The following is a 20745-nucleotide window of genomic DNA, read 5'->3' on the forward strand; positions in this document are numbered from 1 at the left end:
TATATTCGTCTCAAAAACACAGAAAAAGGAGACAGCCACTGCCTTCGTCATACATATCTAATTATGGCTAATCTCAGCACAGCTTCTTCATTTTCCATTATCGTCACACGCTAATCCATCACTGCATCCAACACTGCAATCCAACACTGCAATCCAAGGTGATGCCGGCGCGGCAGACGCGAAACCAAATATCGGCCCTAGAAATGTCACTGATCACTTTCGTAATAATACTTCTTCACCTTCCTGGTATTATTCTAGTACAAAGGGGTCTAACCAGGGCAATGGCGACTCCCTTCTCCGTTAAAGCCTTGTATTTCAACAAAGACCTCCACACACTTCTACCCGCAACATGGCACTGGCTCAACTCCACACTCGCTCTCGCAACACGACACAATCGATTGTTCGCCCTATCGACCTGTGCCGAGTGCAAATTTATAGTAAGGGCCTACGGACCTCTTAGAAACTCCAACCAAGTTCACTAGAAAACCTCAGCCACTGCTTGGCTCATGTACGTGGCTGACCTACTTCTCCCACTGACTGCTCCTGCATGCGACCTAGGTCAGCTGTAGCGGCTCCTTTCTGCACTACATTCGTACTCACTTTGTGAGCATTCTCTACCACTTTTATGTTCAAAATTCGGACCTCTGTCCTATTGTCTCTCGCCAGCCTCCACCAAGACACTATCTAATTTAAAATGTCATGTGAAACATCCTCAACATCATTCTCTGCGTTATCTTCACAACGGCTGCTCCTCTGTTGCCTGTTGCATCCACTTTGTTCACAGCAGTAGGCGCGTGTAAGACACACCAGACTTCCAGCATCCTGCTGCTTCTGTACATTCTGCTGACCGCCATAATGGCCGTGCAAGCATTCTACTCTCTTGAGGAACCGTACATAATTATCATAATTATCATGGCGTACAGAAACCAAAGCGCCGGCCGTGGTGGCCGTGCGGTTCTAGGCGCTCCAGTCCGGAGCCGCGCTGCTGCTACGGTCGCAGGTTCGAATCCTGCCTCGGGCATGGGTGTGTGTGATGGCCTTAGGTTAGTTAGGTTTAAGTAGTTCTAAGTTCTAGGGGACTGATGACCACAGCAGTTGAGTCCCGTAGTGCTCAGAGCCATTTGAACCATTTGAACAGAAACCAAACATCTACGAATACAGAAATGGAACATGCATTCTATACCTGCAGCTTTCAGTTATATAGCCAAGCCCCTGTCAAGACATTTAATCCGTTTTCAACAGTTCGTACTAAACTCTTTCACGGTGCTGCAGTCTAGTTATTACTTGTCCCTGCTCCAGGAACGTACTAACAATTGTCGCTGAAGTCCAGTACTCTTTTTAAAAAAATTGTTAAACTCATGTAAATCATTATAATCTGTAGCTACATCATTTGCCCACATAAGGGCGTCACCTCTAAGTGTCCTTCTACAACTGAAATCTTTTGCACAACAAGGGCCAAGTAGCACCATAAATTCCTGTATCAATAATCCCGGATGGACATATCTTGGAAATTTGTGGTAAGGTCTTATCAGACCAAACTGATGACGTCATCGGTCCCTAAGCTTACGCACTGCTTAATCTAACTTGAACTTACACTAAGAACAATACACACCCATGCTCGAGGGAGGACTCGAAGCTCCGCCGGGGGCAGCCACCCGGACCGTGAGAGGACGCCTCAGACCGAGCGGCTGAGCATATCTCTGTGGTTCGAAATAATTAAATTTTCGACAATGAACAAATGCAGTTTCCACAGAAGTAACAGGCGAATGCTGTAACACACTTCTTCACAGCATTGAAATCTCCTGGTCGGTTTTGACCCGTTTCTCATCAATTACTCAGTTATGCTCTAGCTGAAACAACTCGCATGTTGTTCGCTCGGCGCCCAGCATGCGACTAGTCTCGGTCACATGATCCTTAAAGTTAGTATGCGGATCAAGCATTATGTTCTCACAAATATTACTTAATTCATGAACCACTGTCTACTCATGTGCTGAAGACTTACCTTCATTTCCTCGATGAAAATCTAATAGACAACTTCGTTACCCTCCAACCTTTCCATGTCCGTCTTGTTCCTCGAAATTTTTGTGCACCTCACTAAGATCAGATTCCATTTGTAAAACAATATTTTGCAGCTTTAAGTCTACCTGGCGCTCTAATTGTACTCTGTATTGGTCAAACTGTTATTTAACGTAACATTTTACGTATGATTTTAATTTCTTAAGTTCGGCTGACATATCAGCATTGACCTTGCCATGCTCTGTTTTTTGTGCAGTGGAATTGATCTTACCGACCTCTGCTTTTTTTACAATTGACCTGACACTTCGTTATCCTACTTATTTCAACAGTCAATTCCGTCGTGAGATTACCTGACATTGCAGTTTGTGATGACAGTGAAACACTTCACACATCTGACATTGCCAGTTGCTCCACTACTTCATCTGTCATTTCCCGAGTGTCACAAATACCTGCAGGCACTGAATTGCTTAGACTGATTACCAGTGGTCAAGCTTTCACTGATTTTACCAATACATAACTTTGATATTTTAATCCCGAGTCCTCTTCAGACAAGCCTCCTGGTGAGTATATACAAACATCAAAAACGGTTTTGCATCACCCCGGTTCCCAGAACTACTGAAGACAGACGTTGGCTGTGGATATTGTAACACAGACATAGTCCATTAGACTGTTCACAGATGTCACCAAACCCGCCAAAATATGTAAACAATCATGCATGAGCAGCGCCTATTAGACGAAGGGGGTCCGACAGCCGATCAGCTCCACACATTCCACCAGGGAGGAGGTACACAGTTCATGTTGTCTGTAGTTCAACCATGCCTAGACGGTCAATACCGAGGTTCTGTGGCGTCCGCATTGTTACTCTGAGACAGGAAGGGCTCTCAACAAGGGAGGTGTCCAGGCGTCTCGGAGTTAACCAAGGCGACGTTGTTCGGACATGGAGAAGATACAGAGAGACGGGAAGACATGCCTCGCTCAGGCCGCCCAAGGGCTGCTACTGCAATGGATGACCGATATATGGCTCAGAGGCTGACAGCAACGCCACCATGTTGAATAATGCTTTCCGTGCAGCCACAGGACGTCGTGTTACGACTCAAACTGAGTGCAATAAGCTGCGCGATGCGCAACTTCACTTCCGACGTCCATGGCGAAGTCCATCTTTGCAGCCGCGACACCGTACTGCGCTGTACAGATGGGCCCAACAACATGCCGAATGGACCGCTTAGGATCGGCATCACGTTCTCTTCACCGATGAGTGTTACATATGTTTGGAGGCAACCCGGTGAGGCTAAACGCCTTAGACACACTGTCCAGTGAGTACAGGAAGGTGGAGGTTCCCTGCTGTTTTGGGGTGGCATCATGTGGGGCCGACGTACGCCGCTGGTGGTCATGGAAAGCGCCGTAACGGCTGTACGATACGTAAATGTCATTCTCCGACCAATAATGCAACCATATCGGAAACATATTGGTGAGGCATTCGTCTTCATGGATGACGATTCGCGCCCCCATCGTGCACATCATGTTCTCCAAACATGAACCCTATCGAATATGCCTGGGATAGATTGAAAAGGGATGTTTATAGACGACGTGACCCATCAACCACTCTGAAGGATCTATACCGAATCGCCGTTGAGGAGTGGGACCAACAGTGCCTTGATAAACTTGTGGATAGTATGCCACGACGAATACAGGTTTGCATCAGAGCAAGAGGGCGTGCTACTGGGTAATAGAGGTAAAGATGTGTGCAGTAATATGGACCACCACACCTTTGAAGGTCTCGCTGTATGGTCGTATAACATGCAATGTGTGGTTTTCATGAACAATAAAAATGGTGGAAATGGTGTTTATTTTGATCTCTTTCCAATTTTCTATACAGGTTCCGGAATTCTCCGAACCAGCGTGATGCAAAACTTTATTTGATGTGTGTATAAGGACTAAAAACTTCTGCACTACTTAGCTCCTCTTAATTCTATCCACGTCAGTTACACCCCTTATACCCATGGTGAAGTGGTAACTACTGGATCTGCAACAATATCAGCCATTCTGTTTGGCAGTGTTGCAAGTGCACCCAACAGCTGATACAGAACATGAGAGCCTAGCTTGTGAGGAAGTAGGCGTCACGTCGTCTGCTACCGCTCCATATGCCTCCGCTGCTGAGGTGAAAGGCTGCACCACTTTCCAGCTTCGCACGCCCCAGCCAGTACCACGTCCTTCAGCCACTCATCGGCTGGAACTCTCTGTGGCTGTGTGTTTACAACCGACTAGGTGATGTTTTCAGCATCAGCTGAAGTGATCAACCCGTTGTCACACTCTCTCTTTCTGCTACAAGCAGGACACTTTTGAGCCTCCAGATGATTTTGTTTAATGTTGGGCTTAAAAATCCAGAACTAACTTAAGTAGAATATTTCGCAACTAAATACTTAATTATTAATTCTACTGGAATGTAACATGCTGTTTCCCGACACCATGTTGAAATATTCCCCTCTACACCCTCTCATATCTGATGTCAATTTTATATTACATTTTTGGTGCTAATCGAAAGAAAACACATCGATTTTCATCAACAGAAAATAATCGATGTCCTCAGTGATGCATAATTCAAGTACATCACAGACCTACCTGTTGGACCTGCGACTTATAGGTCCAGTTACACATTCTCCACCTGTAAAACTTACTTGACCTTACCTGCAGTGCGCTCCATTGCGCTCAGCCATATGAACTCTGACTATGAATTATTCTAAACAACAACACTCTGGGAGATGCTGGCAAAACATCAGGTAAGTCTGGAAAAATCTTAAGGGAGCCTAGATGTTATGGCCTATAGTTTTTTTACTAGTGCCGCGCGGTATTAGCCGAGAGGTCTAGGGCACTGCAGTCATGGACTGTACGGCTGGTCCCGGCGGAGGTTAGAGTCCTCCCTCGGGCATGGGTGTGTGTGTTTGTCCTTAGGATAATTTAGGTTAAATAGTGGGTAGGAAATGAGACACTTAAAGCAGTACAGGAGTTTTGCTATTTGGGGAGCAAAATAACTGATAATGGTCGAAGTAGAGAGGAATCAAATGTAGACTGGAAATGGCAAGGAAAGCGCTTCTGAAGAAGGGAAATTTGTTAACATCGAATATTGATTTAAGTGTCGGTAAGTCTTTTCTGAAAGTATTTGTATGGAGTGTAGCCATGTATGGAAGTGAAACATGGACGATAAATAATTTAGACAAGAAGAGAATAGAAGCTTTCGATTCGCGGTGCTACAGAAGAATGCTGAAAATTAGTTGGGTAGATCACATAACTAATGATGAGGTATTGAATTGGGGAAAAGAGGAGTTTGTGGCACAACTTGACTAGAAGAAGGGATCGGTTGGTAGGACATGTTCTGAGTAATCAAGGGATCACCAATGTAGTACTGGAGGGCAGCGTGGAGGGTAAAAATCGTAGAGGGAGACCAAGAGATGAATACACTAAGCACATTCAGAAGGATGTAAGCTGCAGTAGGTACTGGGAGATGAAGAAGCTTGCACAGGATAGAGTAGCATGGAGAGCTGCATCAAACCAGTCTCAGGACTGAAGACCACAACAACAACAACAACAACAATAGTGGGTAAGCTTAGGGACTGATGACCTTAGCAGTTAAGTCCCATAAGATTTCACACACATTTGAACATTTTTTTACTAGTGCTTTGAAATTTAATAACCCAAATACTTTAATAGATATTGCGAGGAAGCATTAATTAATTTATTTACACCAGTAAGTGAAGGAAATTTCAAAACTGTGGAACACGTAGTGGAGTGAACATTTAGTTTTATCGTTCGCACATGTAATTTTTATTTTAGGTACACTGTACTTTCGTACTATTCAGAATAAAAACTCAAAACAATTTCTTTCCTTTTACTTCTTAGCTTGTTGAAACAGTAATACAGAATTTGCTGTATTGTGTAGTTTTTTAAAAGCATCTTTTTAAAGCCAATTTTTTCTGACTAATTTAAGAATATATGTCGTGCTCCAGCTTAAAATATTTAATACATTGTTAAATAATGTAGTTCACTGTTCAGACAAGTATTAGATCATTATTCAAGCAAAATTTCGTTTTTGTGGCTTTAATATTGGATTATATAACGATAGCTAAGTATGCAAAAACGTTGATTACAGAAAATTGAAATTAAAGATTTGCGTGTCATTTTCTTCTCAGTGATAACATATCAGAACATTGCAGCTCCAAAATCTTGTTGATTCTGTGTGTCATTTTCATCTGCTTTAGTTTTTTTTCTTTGTTATTCTGCTCTCCTTTGTCATGCTTTCAGCAGCTTTTTCAGATTCAGCACCATGTTGCCTGTCCACTTGTAGGAGACCACTTTTCATGTTGCCCCCTGTTTTCATGATCAGTCTGCTCATGGTTTTTAATCTTCTTGTTACTTCATCATTAAAATGCATTATGACGTCCATCACACCAATCTGAAAAGCTCACATACCAACAAAAACAGTTTTTGGTAAGTGCTCCAAACAGCAACTAACGAAACTTTCAATTGGATTCCGTGTTTGCCATGTAAACATTTTTCCAGGAGTTTAGAATCTTAAAGATCTCTATGCACTGGTTTTACTTCTACAGAAACAGTTTCTGTAGATCCGACATAATTAAATTTTCCTTGATACATCTGAGTCTCATCTTTATCTACGATAATGGTGGAAGCTGAAGAAATGAATTACAGTTTGTGCTGTGTCTGGGACTTGAACCTGGGTAACCTTACTTAGTAGATGAGTGTGCTAACCATTACACCACTGCATCAGTGTAGCTAATACAGCTGCATGGAGTTACCCAGTCCAGTAACCAATGTCCAATTGGGGAAATAAGCTGAAGACTTGAATTGAAGTTCGTGTTAGGGAAGGCAACGGACTAGAGTAGTATATGCTATACTGTTGAGAAGGTGTAATGGGTAGCATATCTGCCTAGTAAGCAAGGAGACCGAGGTTCAAGTCCCACCACTAACACAAAGTTTAATTCATTTCTTCAGCTTCCATCAACATAACAGTTTCTGTCGTGGGGAGTGCATGTGTTATGTTTCTGTCCATTTGCTTCACACCTATTATACTTGCATCATGAAGTGTTTCCTTTTGGGCAGAGGCATGTTTTGCATGCTCATCAATGGATATTCTGTGAAACAGAATTGCTCAAATTGCTTTTTTCATCTCACTGACATTTTTACTGTTTCTCCTGATGGCTAAATTAAATATTCTGTAAGGTTTTCTATTTCTGATTTGACGAGTCTGTCTTTTACAACAATTTCTTTGCCGTCAGAGAGTTTTCTTTCTGTAGAGCTTTGCAGTTTCCGAAGTCTTGCCCCATTCCCTTTTGCACATGTTTTACCAGCACAAAATGTATTTTTTTTTAATTTTATTTTAACCGTATGGTTTATCAGCAAGAACATTATTGAAGCCTTTACAGTCACCATTACCAAGGTAGTAAGTATACCACACACTATGTACAGCTATTAACCTACTAAAATTAGAGGCTGACCCCTTGCTTTCCATACCATCACTGAAACATTCAAAGTTTTTGTCACGTTTGGGTTCAGTTGTCTTACTACAAAAACCCTGGCAGTGTTTTGAGAGACATTCATAGTCCAGCACCCTGCTACTGTCTACAGAGGTAACTGTAATTACTCCATCCATTTGAAGTATGTCCTCTTTTCTGCCAGAAACTGCCCAGAGCAGCAACAGTATCAGTAGATACATAAATATCTACGGTTTCTTTCGCTGCTTTCTGCATAGATGCTCCACTGACTTCTGTTAGGGCATTATGGAAACGTTTATAAAACCTCTCAAATTTGACAGGTAGTGGCACAGATTATTATCGGTGCAGCTTTTCTTCCCTTTCCAATACATCTCATGGCACAAGCAAGGCGAATATTCATTCTACTATATTTCGTGCATTCTACAGGAGACGGATGCCATGTACATTTCATTACCTTACACACTTGAATTTCCACTACAATTTTGATGAATAGGCCTCTTCTCATACTTATGCTCTCACAAAACGCAAGGGATTTTTTACTACGGCATTATTTACATTTAGTAAAGACAAAAGCAATTCCGAATGCTTGCACTTACTAATAGAAATGTAACCGTTATTTCCATTATTTGCAACACCAAAGTCTTGTTCATTCTCGGTAATGATGTTTCAATTTGCGTTTTGAAGCATCTGCTTGGCGAACTTTTATGCCTAAGCTCACTTCACTGTGGCGAAACAGTTTCTTCATTTTTACGGTTTTCGACAACATCCTTGAGCTGTTTGCCATAAAATTTACGACAGCAAATAAATTTCTTCGTTTTTCGAATTTTACGATATAAAATGGTTCAAATATGCAATCACAACATGTTTGCAACACGCACGCAGGCGAAAAACATAACCAACCGCAAGTAGTCTAATAGTATCAAAGGAAAAATCGATTCCAGTAAATCCCTGCTCCTTGTATAGTCGACATGTTCTTCAAGGATTTTAGACAAAAGAGTTGCTATGGGAATAGCGACGCCAAAATTAAATAATGAGACATTGTAGGGAAAGCGTTGTGTATGACAGTAGTGTGACAACTAGGCATTCATGCGCTGCAGCTGCTTTATAAAGGCATTTAAAGGCGAAAACGATGATGTACTACTCATAAAGCATATATATTTATAATCAGGAAGAATCACAGAATGTTACTAAATAAGAAATACAATTTTTTGCGCCCTCATGACGTCCGGGTCTCCTTAATATATTGTTGAGGTCCAGTGTCATCCAGTTTTATAGGTATACATTAGTTACATCTATTGCACAAAGTAAAGTGTTTACAACAGAATTTACAGGGCTCGCGTGACAGTAGCTTCTTCCTCTCAATACGACAATGCCAATACTAAAGAACAAAATTATTTGCAAATGAAGTGTCAATTTTAAGCTGACACAATTCCGCAATGCCTTGCAGCATGTGATTTATGCTACCTGCCATCCAGGACTTCAAACCACAATTCCAGGTTAATTCTGTAGCTTGGTTCTAAAAGGACCAATGTCAATATTTATCAAAACTGGTTTTATTGGTGTATGCCATATAGTTTCACATGTTCTTCACAATGTTAAAACGGCCAATGTCTAAGCCACATAGGGTGAGAGATACTAGGGTTTCAAGATGTAATCCCCAAAGTGTTTTATTAAGTTTCCAATCGGTATAAAAGGGCCAATCTTGTCAATATCCCTCCGTCATATTTTAAATTTGTTGTACGAAGGGCCAATCTCGATATTGGCAATATTTTGCTGACAAATGGTTTCAACAATTGAAACAGTGCTGTGACATTGGATTTAAATCTGTCAGGAATACACAATAATAAGAACTGTTCCTTTAACAAGTCCTCTAATCATTCGGCGCATTGTTAGTGAGGACTCTAGACAGTCATGGTGGGCACAAACATCATGTTTCATAGAAGCGATGAGGAAGAGGTTGAGGAACAAACTGCACTTGAAATATCACCGCTGAAGTCGTCACTTTACCTTGAAGGTAAGGTTACTAAAATAAACTGGTATCCAGGGCATTTATCCCTAATTTTTCCAACACAAGACCATAAATTGACTGGTAATTCTACTTAATGCCAATCTAAAATATTAACAACCGCGTATTAAATTTATTTAATTTTTATTTGCTTAAGGTCATCCTAGTACCAGTACAGAAGAAATTGCATGTTCGTCATTATTTGAAGATTCTGATGAAGATGTATTTGAAGACTCTCATGAATATGTTCCAAGTGGTGGCGAAAGTAGTGATGAAAGCAGTGACGGAGGGAATATAGCTGTGAGAAAGACAGTTAAAAGACCTTCAAGGATTGAAGAAATTGATCTAATTCAACAGCAGCCTGGCAATGAAACAACAAAATTCAGTGGGAGGGGGAGGAAGAAATGTGATCCACAGGATTCATCCAGAAAAAGAAAGCGATATGAAAAATTATGGGAGAAAAGTCGAAGGAAAGAATTGAAACCTGCAGGAAAGGAATATTTGACGCCGAAAGGAAAATTCATACCTGCTAAAGTTCTGAAATCATAGTACAAGCGCAGGAAAATTTTGGAGGAAAGGTAATGACGATGAGAGAGGGAAAATGTTTATAGAATATTAAAAATTGTCCCCAGAAGCTCAAAATCAGTTCATAGCTAATCATGTGTCTGTGTAAAAGAAACATGCGGAGCGTTTAAAGAACAAACCTGAAGGAGCTGCAAGCAGGTGAAGATATTATTCCAGGAAGTACTTTCTTTATAGTGATCCTTTGCAGACTGAGATAGAAGTATGTCAGAATATGTTCCTCAGTACATTTTCTTCAACACAAAAGAAGGTAAGAATAATTGTGGAGAAAATACGGGGCTCTGATGGAGGAGTGTGTTCTGAAGATGGATGTGGTAAACATTCTAATAATCCAAAAGTTCAATCTGACCACATTGGTTTAATAAAGGAACACGTTAACACGTTAACATGTTTCCTTCCTACGAAAGTCATTTTTCTCGATCTCATTCTTCTAACAAATATTTATCTTCAGACTTGAGTATTTCAGCAATGTACCGGCTCTATCAAGAATTTTTCCAAACCAAAGGTATAAAGTCAAGAAGTGAAGCGAGGGTGTTATCGAAGACGGTTTGTGAACTGTTTCAATCTTATCTTCCTAAACCAAAGACTAGCACTTGTGCAAAATGTGGCACATACGTCATTTTACTCAGGAATTGTACTGATGATGCTGAACGTTGTAAGGCTGAAGTGGAACGACAGCAACATTTGGATTTAGCCCAGGCTGCTTACGATCAGAAAGACAGTGATAAAAAGAAAGCCGAGCCGAATTTCAATCTAGTAACCCTGGCAACTGATTTGCAGAAATGTCTACCCACTCCTTTTCTACGCTGTGGTGTGGGATTTTATAACAGACAACTTTGGACCTTCTACTTGACCATCTATGTGAAGAGACATAAAGAATATTCTCCAGTATGTTACATTTGGAATGAAACAGTGACAGGAAGAGGTGGCCCAGAAATAGCTTCTTGTCTATGTGATTATTTGATGAAACTGGGCGACGAAATTGTTGAGGTACACCTGTACAGCGATTCGTGTACCGGACAAAATAGAAATATTTTTATTGCCATCATGTTTCTGAGAATAGTGGGAGAATTCATGATTCAGGGAAGACGTTTGGAAATCAACCACAATTTTCTTGAAGTTGGACAAAGAAAACAACAACTGTTGAAGTAGAACTGCCAAGAGACTGGGCCAAATTAATACGTATGGTTCCCCGAAAGCAACACATATCTGCAGTAGAGCTGGAACAAAATGCCAGGAATTGTCTCCTACAAACACAGTTACTCCTCAGGAGAACCATTCAAGGTGATAAATCTGAACAGCAAGAAAACTCGACGATTGTCTATGCCAAAACTTGCACCTATTTCTGATGCCATCATACCCATTTCAGGAAAGAAATTAAAGGACGTAAGGGGCCTCCTTCCATATATCAATGTAAGCAGTCGTCCATTCTACATGCAGTTCATCAATCACCTGAGAGCCAATACTCAGTCAAATGAAAGAGATAAACAGATATCTTACGAAGGGGAGGATGAAGATGGCGGTGATGACGGAAACGAGTGATATATTTTTTCTCTCCCCTTCTACAGTATCAACCATAGTGTATGCAAATTATTTGTCTGATATTAAGAAATGTAAATAAACAGTTTCCCCTCTAATTACGAGGCCAAACAGTGTTTTCATGATTTACGGTGATAAAATGTGATTTCAGTATAAGGAAATACGTATCTCAAAATTACCTGTTTCTGGTTATTCAGTGTACCTGACCCTTATGTCGAAAGGGACAATGTCAAATAATTTAAGAGAGTCTTTTTGAAAAAGGACAACGTCCTCTTAAGTCCTTTAATTTTGAAGTTGAAAATTTTAGAAATTTATTATTGACAAGTAAGCTTTAGTTAAGTTGATTTACTATAATGGTATTAACAAACAGCCCCAAATATATTGTCAGTACTTGTCAGAAAATGACAGAAAATATTCAGAAGCTTATAACTTAAAACTAAGATTTTTGACATTGGCCCTTTTAGAACCAAGCCATAGAATTATGAACCAATATTTTCCAAGCCACAAAAGTAACCTAACCCATTGTTTCGATCAAGTGGTCATCTGCGACGATAAACTCACTATACTAAGACAATGAACACTGGAATAGTCACGGCATCCTATTTACCAACATGCGCTGGAGTGATGGTGTCTCCCTTGGCACAAGCTTTGCTCATTATCAACCATCGTTGAAGTCTGTGTAGATTGTCACGAATTCAAATGTACTTTGTCAACACCTTCCAAATTCACTTCCTACAAGACCGTACTTGATTAGCTGTTGTAAACTCAACACTAGCAAAAGCAAAGCTTCGTATACCAGACAGGTAGAGCTGAAGTTTGCCACGTGTCTGAGTTCTTTCAACACCAACCGCGTTCTCCTTAACAATCGTGTGTCGCCCACTGCTGCCCATCCTGGATTGCAGTGACGTAAGACCATGCACTTGGGGAATATTAATTCTTATAATATTATAATAGTTTAAATGAATGGCTCCAGTGTAGACAGTCTCCGAATGTTACATGACTTAATTTCCCCCTCTCCTCTACCTAGGAGAATTCGTAACTTTATTTCGAAATATTTTTCCGTTCACTTTCTGCGTCTTCTTGGATCGGTGGTCGTCAAACCTTTTTGCTCAAGAGCGAATACTGAGATTGTGAGATGTCGCGTCGGACCACATATGTACAGTAGCACTCAGTAGACAAGATATAGGGATAAGGTGGCCGTTTGTGCCCAACATGTCATGTGAGCTGTCCTCTGTTTCAGACTGCTGCCAACCTCAGCAGCTCTGAAGCTCTGACACGATAATTTCCTGACGAAAGGCTGTTGCTGTGTCGTCTGTGTGAAACGATTAATTGAAGAATAACACTAATTGTTATTAAACTTAAATACATTATGCCACCAGAGACAGGACCACATATGTTTACTAAATGTTTTGAATGTCATTTTCCTTGCACTCAGTGCATTGTATTACAACGACTTTAACTTACGTTCATATTCCTTGCTACAAAAATGTAAGACATATGGAGATGAGTGTCTATACAATGCACAATCATAAATGCACGTTACTTCTGTTTGAAATTCGTACCATAGCAGCTGATCGGAATGGGTTGAGCACACCGCTAACTTGTCAGTAGGGGAAGACAAACAATAAAACATTCTCCCCTCTCATGTACTCTAAAACCAGCAGTGGCCCGCTCCTTACTCCTCTTCCCTGAGGTAAGCAGCCAATTTTACTCAACTCATGGTCAACTTCACTAAAGTCAATTGAAATTAAATTAAGCACATCGTATTTTTGTTTATCACTGATTGTGAACATCCAGTATTGATTTAAGTGTCAGGAAGTCATTTCTGAAAGTATTCGTATGGAGTGTAGCCATGTATGGAAGTGAAACATGGACGATAAATAGTTTGGACAAGAAGAGAATAGAAGCTTTCGAAATGTGGTGCTACAGAAGAATGCTGAAGATTAGATGGGTAGATCACATAACTAATGAGGAAGTATTGAATAGGATTGGGGAGAAGAGAAGTTTGTGGCACAACTTGACTAGAAGAAGGGATCGGTTGGTAGGACATGTTCTGAGGCATCAAGGGATCACCAATTTACTATTGGAGGGCAGCGTGGAGGGTAAAAATCGTAGAGGGAGACCAAGAGATGAATACACTAAGCAGATACAGAAGGATGTAGGTTGCAGTAGGTACTGGGAGATGAAAAAGCTTGCACAGGATAGAGTAGCATGGAGAGCTGCATCAAACCAGTCTCAGGACTGAAGACCACAATAACAACACAACAACTGATTGTGAGAAGGGAAACATCACACTTAATGCTAACTGACGTTTTTGGATTTGCCTGTTGGTCGGTAGACGCATAGTATTACAAAACCCGGCTGAGAACCACACAAATACTCCATTCGGTCTGAAAGTCGGCCACGACCCTCAGTTTGGCGATGACTGCCTTAGACTTTTCCACGAGGTCATAGTTAAGGACTGTCCATCCATGCAAATTACGCAGTATTTTTGTTCCGGTCACCGTAGATACTATTTTACAAGCCATCAAATTTCCAAAGCAATAGTCAGAATTCCTGTCATGGTGACTTGCGTTTTGATGTGCGCCTTCGACTTTTTCCGCGACAATGGCTGTCTAAAGCTGCCACCAGCTCTTGTGAATTCTGATTATCAAGCTCAGTTAAAATTCAAATATCTTGTGATTCTTAACTTCGACCACGATATGATTTGCACCAACCTCATTCTAATGACAATTTACATACATCTACATAGGACTTCACCTTTCTTATTTTAATTTACCAAATTATTAACGCTGAGATGAGCATGCGCAACGAGATGACATACGACTACCATATGTCAAATTGTCAGAAGCTCCACGTCACAACAAACTTCTAGAATAGCAGATACATTCACTCACGTAGCACTAATTATGTGCTAGGAGAGAGATACCACGGAGTAATCAGCTCTGATCACCGTCTTCACAAAAATTACTGTCCCATGACCATGATGAGATACCATGGGCGACCATGAGTTGGCTTATCAGATAGCACGCATAGCGTAATGCCTCTCCCATAGTTGCAACGCTATCATCACTCCAGGTAGCAGCACCAGCCATCTGAGAAAATCCACTCATTAAGCCACACACACTTGTGTGAAGCCATCCCCCCTTCCACTATCGCAGCGTCACTGAAGTAAACGATGATAGTTGAGGCGAAACATCAGGTCCCCAGGAGAAGTGATCCACAAAAAGATTCTCATATCTCACGCTTATTTCTTGATTGATGTATCACAAAGATACTCGATCCACCTGTGCCCGAATAATTCGATAGTTATATGTTGGTAATTCACGCAAAATCAATTTGCCACTGGATACGCTATTGTCTCACATGTTTTCAGACACATTAATAATCTCATATTATGGTCTATTCTACGGTATCCTGTCGCTTAATTCAGGCTGACTTCTTAGCCAATCAGTTGAACAGGTAAAAGCCAATTAATATTCCTCGCCTACCTGTCAAATATTTTTGTGATTATCGCATGAGGGTGATCATATTTGGGGCCCAGCATACGGTAATATTATGCATGGTCAATAAGATTGATTTTGGTAATACTAAAACTTGTAGATTTTCTTACGTTTTACTGGTGTGCATTAAACATGTGTTTCTTACATTTGATAGCTAACATTCGCTTGCAACTTGGATTGTATCTTGTTATTCTTCCTGATTCACACGCACAGTCTTATTATAAGTGTACATACAAACAGTGAAGTTTTTTACTGTCGTTTGCAAAATTTTGTTTTAGTTGCCTCTGTAAGGAATATAGTTTCTTGGGTAATGCAGTACTTCAAAATGGTTCAAATGGCTCTGAGCACTATGGGACTTAACATCTATGGTCATCAGTCCCCTAGAACTTAGAACTACTTAAACCTAACTAACCTAAGGACGTCACACAACACCCAGTCATCACGAGGCAGAGAAAATCCCTGACCCCGCCGGGAATCGAACCCGGGAAACCGGGCGTGGGAAGCGAGAACGCTACCGCACGACCACGAGCGGAGGACAATGCAGTACTATTGTCACCACTTTTTTAAAACGTATCTGCTGTTGATCAGGCGAGTTAATAATATTTTCTTCGGATCGATACAGATGAAGAGGACTAAGAGTGGATCAAATGTGCTCCTCAGACAAGACGTTAGCGACTGCCTTTGTAAGGTATTATGGTCCCAGTTCTAATCTCTCTGAACAAATGAAAACTACTCATGAATCGTACTCTTGACTAATAAGCTTGTTAATATGTCGGTACCATTCTAGGAGGCTTCTCCAATGGTTCATTTCAAACCACAGTCCTGTTTTTCTGCATACTTGTGGACTGGATGGAATAAAGCTGCACCCTACAACTTATCCCTGCTTCAGTTGGCTCCTAGTTTCCCTGTGAGCATTAGATATTTCGAAACAATGTGAAGTTTGTGTGTTGTCAGGGATTCGGTCCCTCTTACTCTAACGTATAAGTACAAGACATGTACGTAAAATAAGGTCTCCATTTTTTTTCATATAGAAAACATATTGGCAATTAATGTTACATTGATGGAGAGGCTAGACTTCCACTTATTTTGCGATGTAATCACCATCACAATCGATGCACATTTGCATGTGCTGCGGTATTTTTCGTATATCCTGGTCACAGCGCTCGACTTGTGGGCGCAGCGCTCGACATCGTTTTCAACTCGTCGTCGGTCTGGTGTGACTTCAAGTCAGGAAATAGATGAAAATCATTAAGCGCCGAGTCTGGTGTAGGAGGGATGGGTGATTATGTACCATCCGAACTGGGCCAGGACGTCGGCTGTTGCATGGGCAGTGTGGGAACGAGCACTGTCGTGAAGAAAACACGCTCCCTTCGTCAGCACTTCCCTCCTTTAATTTTGAATGACACAAATCAGTTGTTTTAAAATCTCACAGTAGTGAGCAGCGTTAATTGTTGTGCCGGTCGGCAAAAACTCGTACAATCATACAACTTTTATGTCCCAGAACTTTCCTCTCGCCGATACAGTTCAGGTAACTGACGATGTCAATGAGGTTAGTGTCCTTGGCACTCCAAAAACTAATCACCGCAGCTGGCCGGAGTGGCCGAGCGGTTCTAGGCACCACAAAAAAATGGTTCTGAGCACTGTGGGACTTAACTGCTGTGGTCATCAGTCCCCTAGAACTACTTAAGCCTAACTAACCTAAGGACATCACACACAGCCATGCCCGAGGCAGGATTCGAACCTGCGACCGTAGCGGTCACGTGGCTCCAGACTGTAGCGCTTAGAACCGCAAGGCCACTCCGGCCGGCTCTAAGCACTACAGTCTGGAACCGTGCGACCGCTACGGTCGCAGGTTCGAATCTTGCTTCGGGCAAGGTTAGTTAAGTTTAAGTAGTTCTAAGTTCTAGGCGACTGATGACCTCAGCAGTTAAGTGCTCACAGCCATTTGAACTATTAATCACTGCACGCAACTCGCACCTTCCGAGAGAAGCGTGGGGGAGTTGTGTCGTGAAAGGCTGTGCAACCAAGATTGAGCGTTGCAGCTGAGTAGCAGGCTCAGGTTGGTGGGGATTTGAAGGAAGAGTCAAGATACACGCCACTGTCGCCAGATGTCGAGTACAAGCGTTCCTCACGGCTCCAGTGCCTTGGAGACCTTATACCTTTATCCATAATTTGTCTAAGAGGGCATGGGCTAGAAACAAAACTAAAACAGCCTGAATAGGCGTAGTCACATTTTAAAAATGAGGTACTTAAGTACTTATGTTAGTTGACTTAGTACTTAAGTTTTGTTTTTATCTTCTTCTTCCATTGCGGTTCATAATTTTGCTTTTATTTTTATTTGTGTCTAATTTGTTATTAAGTGGTCATTTTACCTTCAATTTAAGGTTATCGACTCTATTACGTGACGTATTTGTACGAATTACTAACGGTGTGTTATTGGTGGTCTTTAAAATTTATGATCGTGTATCTTATAGGTAATGTATTGAGCACTTGTTCGCGATTCTTATTGTGAAGGACTGGTTAACGCTGTGTCATTGGATGGTTTCAGCTACAGAGTATTACGAAATGTTAGTCTGAAATATTTCCGAGCGTTTGAAAGCCTTGTGTATTATCGCTACACGTCTAGGAAATTACTGCCTAATTTGTTCCTGTTTTTGTCGCTAAGTGTGTAGCCTACTTGTCTAGCATTTATTTCATGTCTTCGTTACTACAGAACTTAATGTCATTGTTCGTGACTCAACGGTATAGGGCCACGAAAACGCAACAGTCTACAAAAAATGCTGCTCCAGAAGATGAAGTAGGTTTTTATATTTTGAACAGACTGACGGCGTCGCCATGGGTAACCCCTTGTCTCCCTTGGTGGCCAACCTTTGTATGGAGGAGTTTGAGGAGAGAGCACTTGAATCAGCAGCCCTCAAACCAACTGTTTTTTGCAGGTACGTGGATGATACTTTCGTAGTGTGGCCTCATAGAGAAGACAAATTAATGGAGTTTTTAGATCACCTCAACTCCATTCATGAGAACATTCAGTTTACCATGGGATTAGAGAAAAATGGTTGCCTCCCTTTCTTGGATGTGCTAGTTAGACGGAAGAGTGATGGCTCTCTGGGGCATTCAGTTTATCGGAAGCCAACACGTACTGATTTGTATTTAAATTCGTCCAGCTGCCATCACCCATCGCAAACAATGAGTGTACTTAATACACTTGTACACAGAGCACATGTAGTGTCAGATGCAGATATTTTGCCTGAAGAGCTTGCCCACCTGAAGAGGGTTTTCAAAGAGAATGAATATTCTACCTGGCAAATTAGCAAGGAACTTGCAATTAAGCCAAAGAATCAGGGAGTGGAGAAAGAAGAGAGCACGCCTACTAAATCTTTAGCTTTTCTTCCCTTTGTTGGCAACATTTCCTTCAAAATTGCAAGAATCCTCCACGGTTTCGAAGTCAAAGTGATTTTCCGTCCACCATCGAAGATTTCCGACCTGCTGGGATCAGTGAAAGACGATCTGGTATTGCGGAAGGCGGGAATTTATAAAATACCTTGTCAGTGTGGCATGTCATATATAGGACAAACATTGCGAACAGTGGAAGAACGTTGCACTGAACACCAACGCTGTACTCGCCTTTTGCAATCTAGCAATTCTGCAATTTCCACTGGACACTCAATGGAGTATGACGAGACAACAATTTTGGCCACAGCAACATCCTTTTGGGACTCCGTCATAAAAGAATCAGTGGAAATTCGCATGACAGACAATCTCATGAGTCGTGACAATGGCTACCAGCTAGATAATTCGTGGACCCCGTCATCTCTAAGATCTGCTCCAGACAAAGACGTCAGAGTACTCTGATGGCCGAGGCAATTGACAACGTCGAAGACAGCTGAGTTCTGCAGTTCCACCAGCGAGGGCGCTGCCGGCGGGCTGTGTGGTTCGTCTGTCAATATGATTTTGACGCATGCGCGGAATACTCGCTGCACGCTATATATTGCGGAACGGAGGGCGTCTTCGTCTCCCCCTTTATTAGTCCTCTCCCTCCTTGGTCCCCCCCCCTTTTCGTTTTTTCCTCTCCTCCCTCCTTGTTTTTCCCCCTACTCCAGGTCCCCCCCCCCCCCCCCCCATCTGCCATGGATCGGGAGTGCCATCTTAGCGCCGCCTTTTTCGTGCAGTGTTTTCCAGTGTGTTTTTCCAGTGCGTGCTCCGTGTTGTGTCTTTCGGGAAGTGTAGCGAACAGCCATCATACTGTCGCTGGGTGTGCTTTTTATCACTTGCAAACAGAAACCAGACTGTCGCCATGTTTTTTAATTGTGTGTCTACTGCGATTTCTGTGTATTTTATCAACATTGCCGTCCCCTTTTGCTTTCTGTTTTAACTTTCCGCATTTTTACGCAATTTTCCACTTTCAATCACCATTTTATCACCTGTTTTTTCTTGTTTCTTTCACCTTCCTTTTTTTTAAAAAAAGTCTGTAGGCTGTAGAGCAGCGTAGTAAGCTGCTGCCAGCCCGCCCCCTTCGGGGGGAATTGAACATCAATAAAAAAAAAGAAAAAAAAAAGCGTCTTCGTCAGTCTTCGATGGCTCACATGAGGATGACTGGCAGTTGTCCAGTCGAAATATCGTGGATGGAAGCTAACGACGACCGGCTGCAAGCCCGAAATCTTTTTGAATAATTAGTTCGCTGGTAAAATTTTAAAAATGGTATTTATATGTTACGGAAAGTAGGAGTTAGTTTTATTCTGGCTGCTTGACAACTGGAAAACTATTTACGTCAGGGACTCAGCTGTGGTACGTCGCGCAGTTAGTTTGCGCGGTTCGATTTTTTTATATTAAAAGACACCACCGACACATAAATTGCAGGTTGATGATTGTATTTATAAATACAGTTGACTTATCTTAATTATTTTCAATACTTTTAAGAAAATTGCATCGCTAAGGAGATTCTCGCAATTTCTTTAAGAAGGGATCGAAAAAAGTTTACTGAATTCACCCAACTCAAATATGATTCAATACTGGAAAAACTGATTACTTATACTGTTTCAAAGGAGTAACCGCTAATCAAGAAAAATTTCCTACATTTACATTTACTTTTATTTGTCAAAATTATCGAATACTTAGATATTTATTACGACTCTGGATCGTTATCATTTACAACAATGGCGCTGATCTTTGCGCCAGTTTTCCCATACAAAACTTGCATAAAGCATTTAAGTCACTCACTTCATGAGCATACGATATGTTACAGTAAAACATTAGCGACACTTTTTAAGTAATATTTGATTATATTTAGGCTAAGTATTGAAACTTACGCGTTTTCGTGCCTCGTCACCAAAATGGCTTCTTACACTTCGAAAAAACAGAAGGGAAGAGAGACCGAACCTTTTGCAAAAGGAACAGAGATTGCTATTACATTCGCAGATCATATTAACTGATTACAGTCTTTGTTATTTTTCTACGACAATATTTATTTCGTTACGATGTTAGTTTTGTTGCGAAGTTATTCAATATCATTTTTATCACGTTATGTGGCGTACCACCACAAGACGTTGGAGAAATGAAAGTATAATTTGCTTGCGTTTATCGGTAGTATTCAGAGTTT

This window comes from Schistocerca americana, chromosome 2, assembly GCF_021461395.2.
Source record: "Schistocerca americana isolate TAMUIC-IGC-003095 chromosome 2, iqSchAmer2.1, whole genome shotgun sequence".
In the NCBI taxonomy this organism is placed as follows: domain Eukaryota; kingdom Metazoa; phylum Arthropoda; class Insecta; order Orthoptera; family Acrididae; genus Schistocerca; species Schistocerca americana.